The sequence below is a fragment of the Nannobrachium achirus genome, assembly GCF_963921795.1.
Source record: "Nannobrachium achirus genome assembly, chromosome: 12".
Lineage (NCBI taxonomy): Eukaryota > Metazoa > Chordata > Actinopteri > Myctophiformes > Myctophidae > Nannobrachium > Nannobrachium achirus.
Window position 1 is genome coordinate 1,947,076 of NC_137832.1, and position 5,383 is coordinate 1,952,458.

The window sequence follows — 5,383 nt, forward strand, 5'->3', positions numbered from 1 at the left end:
GACGCCGCACTCCCATTGGCCCGACCCCACGCCGCGCTCCCATTGGTCCCGCCTCCCTCCCCGCGCCGTGTGATGTCACAACCAAGCCCCGCCTCCCTCCCCGTGCCGTGTGATGTCACCACCTTCCTCTGATGATTGACAGACTCTATGAGCAGACGTTGTAAACAAAGACATTCCATCTCACCGTAACCACGGCGACCAACAGGAGACGTTGTATACATGTCAACACAGTTAAACATGTCAACACAGTTAAACATGTCAACACAGTGCCATTCATTTATATCTATCTATATACTAACGTACATGGCCTATTGGTGTACTGTATAGGCAAAGATAATAACTTCATACATATGACAGCACATACTTTTTTCCACACAGGAATACTGACATAAACCGATTTCACAGCTGATTGGGTGAGAAATGTTTACAGTGAATTGATGATGATTGTTGTGGTGGTGAGAGGGGGAGGGGCTTAAAACGGGAGGGAGGGGCTTAATTCAGACTCCAAACAGGATCCTTCTTTGATTGTTGACTGAGGCCACACACACACACACACACACACACACACACACACACACACACACACACACACACACACACACACACACGTGCGCAGAGACAATGAAGGAGTGCTACAGATGTGTACAGAGACCCTGGCTCGGCTCCACAGGACTTTCATTTTGTCTTAATTTGATGATTTGATTCTCAGGATGTTGTTTTATTTTTTTGCTACTGAACGAATGTCCCTTTGAAGCACCTTCTCCAGGCCGTCTGAAAACAGCAGATCTACACGCTCACTGTGAGCTTGTAGATCTGCTATTTTCACAATTTCTGCCTCTAATATTTGGCAATTTGACCAATGTTTCATTTGTAATTTTAGAGGTGTTAAAAAGTCCTTAAATTGTCACTTTAGAAATGTGCAGTTACCCTCTATACACTTAAACGTTATGTTGGTTTGTTTACTGTTGAGTGAGAAATAATTTGGGGACCCCTCCGGGGGTCCTGACCCATGGGTTGAGAACCACTGCAGTAGATGAGATACTGAGCCACCAGTAGGTAGTTGTCACCCTTCAATGCGTTGATGGCAGTAGGTTTTTGTCAGCATTCAGTGGGTTGACGAAATTCTGAGAAATGAAGATCTACTATTGTCCCACCTGGTTTACAACTTCTAACGGCGCTGAGTCGGCTCATGCGACCTCCGCAACGCTCGACGCGGTGACTCGCTCGGCGGTGTCTCACGTGGATCAAGGTCGCCTGAGACGGCGCAGCAACAGAGTCCTGTCGGTAGGTAATTTATCTCCCAATCCATTGTGTGACAACGAGCTGCTGGTACGTAGCTCAGTAGCTCGCCTGCTGCACCTTTCAATCGTCTGAAAAGACGTGACAAATTCCCATTCAGTGCGTTGATATCATTTGAATGGGGTCCCTTCCCCATGTCCTTCCCTTCCCTTTATCATGTCATTCCAGACCTGTAAAGGGTCCATTTAAACACCCCTCAAAGACCCCTGAGGGTCCCTGGACCACACTTTGAGACCCTCTGCTCTTCATCACACAAGTTCGGAGGCCGTCATTTATGCCATGATAGGAGTAACATGTCAACGACTAAACCGTTTGCTGAAGGACATGCGTAGTTTGATCACTGAATGTAAAGACAATGTGTATTTATAAATATATATATATATATAGAAAAGAGTCATATAATTAAACTGCTGAAATCAAATGTTCCTGTTGTGAATTGTGTTGCTTTGTGGCTTCAATAGATCTATCTATCTATCTATCTATCTATCTAGCCTATTTTTATGGCATACACAGCTCATGAAAATCCAAAATCCATATCTCAAAATATTTGAATATTATACGCGACCGCTCCGAAGGATTTACAATACAGAAATGTCAACCTTCTGAAAGATATCTTAATTTATGGAGTTCTTGGTGTGGAATACTTTTGAACAAATGTCTTGGTCAGTGGGGCGTGGCATGAAGGTGGTCAGCCTGTGGTACTGCTGAGGTTCTAGAATGGGGAATCTGACTTACAGCTGAAACAGAGTGACTTGTATTTATTTGTTGATAATATAAATCAATTGGCTGAAAAAATGCTCTACACCTATTTGGTTTATGTTCAAGTCATACTGTTTCAGCTGGAAGTGAGATTGAATGAGTATTTGATTAATTACTCTTTGTTAACAGTTTGGTCCAATTATAACCTTTAGATGTGGAGAATTGACTTAGTTAGTTACTAGATGTTGTACAACCAGTAAGAAGCCTAAGGGCGAAAAGCGTCATCTCTATCTCCTTTCACGCTCCCAACAGGAACCAGAAAGATGGAAACTGCAAGTGTGGTTGCCGTGACGTGAATTTTGCGAATGAATTTTGTCTTACCACTTTAATTTTCCCCATTCAAGTCAATGGGGAAAATTAATTCACTAATACATTAATGGCCATATATAGAGATTTCTGTGTCAGTCCCTGTCCCTTTTATGCCCATAATATGGAGATCCCTGATGTCATCAATATTAAGCACATATCTTGGAAAGCCCATATAGGCCTATGGACATACGGTGTTAGTCTCATGTGGTCTATGATGTCAGCCATCTCCATATTTGGAAATGTTTAATTTCTAATTAAAGTCAATGGAGAGAATTAATTCACAAATATATTTATATAAATTAAACTATCTGGGTCATTCTCACAAAAACTTGGTTTCAAAGATTTCAAACATGAAATATTTAAAAATACTTTTTGGAGCATTATGAACAACAAGGTCTGTTTGTGAATATTAATTTTAAAACATTTAACGACAATTCAACCGCTTTTTGGTAATTCTCATTACCGCAAAGTTCTTAAAATGTCAACACCATTAAGAAAGCTAATGATTTTGTTCAAAAAAGTTGATGGATTATTAATAGTCATGCACAATTACATGAAACTCTGAAATCATATATTTTTGTAAATTAATGCAATAATAATACTTAGGCCTGCCAACATTCATTCAGGATGGAATAAGATTGTCCTTTTGGGTTTGGGGAGAAGCAATTATGTCCAACACAACGCTGGTTTCTACCGGAAGTGAGCCCATATAAGGAGTGGTGTGACTGACAAGTGCAACGGTGGCACTATAGCGCCTCACTGTGGCATAATCCTGTACACAAGCAGACAAGCAGTAAAGACAGAACCACTATTACACAGACAGAACTGAGGACATATCTGACAAAAAGGTTCTTCTTAATAACTTAAAGCCAAAATCAAACATGAGCGAAGCTACATTGTATTAGCAAAACAATATTTGTATTAACAACACTTATGTTGCAATGATTTTTTCTCTTCAATGTCTCGCGTTGCCATGGTTACCATAGACTTCCATGTAATTGTGCAATTGTGTAAAAAGTGCACGCCCATGCCTAGATGATGCACCACGTGTGTAGATGCTGTTCACAGCTTTCAAACAAAAAAATCCGCTTGGAAATCCGTTCAGGCATTCATGATTTATGGGCCATTATGTTTTCTTAAGATGTAAACAAACATGGCTGCCATGTTTGAAAGAATGGGTTGGTATGGGGGTTAAACATGCAATTTCGCGATCGTGATCATGCCTAATACATTTCTGGAGGTCCAAAAAAAAATTTTGAAAAAAAAAAATTGAAAAAAAAAAAAAAACATTTTTTTTTTTCAAAAACGGCCCAAACTCGGGAAACTCGGGGTTGGCACAGCGTTGGTATCAATACAAACTCTGGAAACTCGGGGTTGGCACCAGATGTGTTAACTTTGGTATCATTTATCATTTATCTAAAGAAATGTGGTAGAGACAAATTACAGCTCTCTCTCTCTCTGGTACGATTCCAGCTCTCTGTGATGTGTCGACGTGTCTCTGAGCAAGACATCAGCACTGAGCTGTAACTGAGGTTCCCTCTTGGGATGTGATAGCCATTACAAATATGAATATATGCTATACATATACATGCACAGTTCAATGATCATTGCAATTTTGCAGTCACAAGGTGATTTTCTTTAAGACTGCTGTGGTAAATTAAACAATGCAAAGACTATGCTAGACAGCATCCCTGTGTCAGCTGATCTGAGTGAGGGATTGTAGGGGTTGATCAGGTTTTGGAGGTATGGAGGAGCCGTACCTTTGGCTGCTTTGAAGGTCAGCATCAGTGTTTTGTATTCAGTGCGGGCAGCAACCGGGAGCCAGTGGAGACATGTGAGAATGTAGGCTGGTTGAAGACCGGTCGTGCTGCTGCATTCTGGATCATTTGGAGAGGCTTAACACATGCTGGGACTCATATCTGAATCTAATAATACATTTATAATATGAGAATCTAATGATACATTTACAGTATCTGCATCTAAAGATACATTTATCACCACCTCTAAACGTCTATAAACCATATTTTAATATCATCAGTTCTTGTGAGATACATAATGGAATAATGTAATGTCATCCATTGTACAGATCCATCTGGAAAAAATAATATTGTGTAAAAGTTAATTATTTTCTCTAATTTAACTAAACATTTGAACTTTTGATACATTGCACAGCACACACAGTGAAATATGCAAACAGTTTGTTTTAATTTTGATTTTATGGCAAATATAAAATCCATGTCTCAAAACATTACAATATTACAAGAGACCAAGGATTTATGATACAGAAATGTCAACCTTCTGTAGTCAGAGTTGCTTGAAGTCTGTGATGATTTGGGATGCTATGGCGTCGGCTGCTTTCTTCCACAATATTCCCTTTCTTTTTAGATTGATCTGTGTAATGGATCTACATAGAATCACAGTAATTCAAAAATAATCGTAGACGATGTATAAAAAAACAAACGGTTACAGTTTCTTGTAGCAATTTTTAATTTACAGAACATTGTCAAATTGCATTACATTTAGTGCAAATAATAACACTTCCGATGTACAACATATAGAAATATACAAAGTACTGTATGTCCATACTGTACGCACTGTATGTCCATACTGTACATACTGTACGTACTGTACATACTGTACGTCCTCTATGTCCATTCCTTTGACAAGATATCAAAATTAAAAAGGCTAAACGTTTCATTCTTCTGCTGATTTTTAATTTCCTCTTTTAGACGATCAAACTTTATAACACGACCCCCTCTAGGACCCAGGGGCTCACCCACCGCTCTGGTCCAGGGACCCCCGGGGGTCCTCCAGGGGGGGTCCCCAAGCTAGATGATCCATAGGAACCAAATGGACCCTTACAGGTCTGTAACTCTGAGAGTGTACAAACGGAGCCCATACATCTGTGTAGGAAATAAATGAACCACACACACACGGTCCATTTCAGAGTTACAGAACCTTAATGGTCCTTTTAGAAACCCCCCCCCCCCCCCCACCCCCAATGTGAAATGTGGGA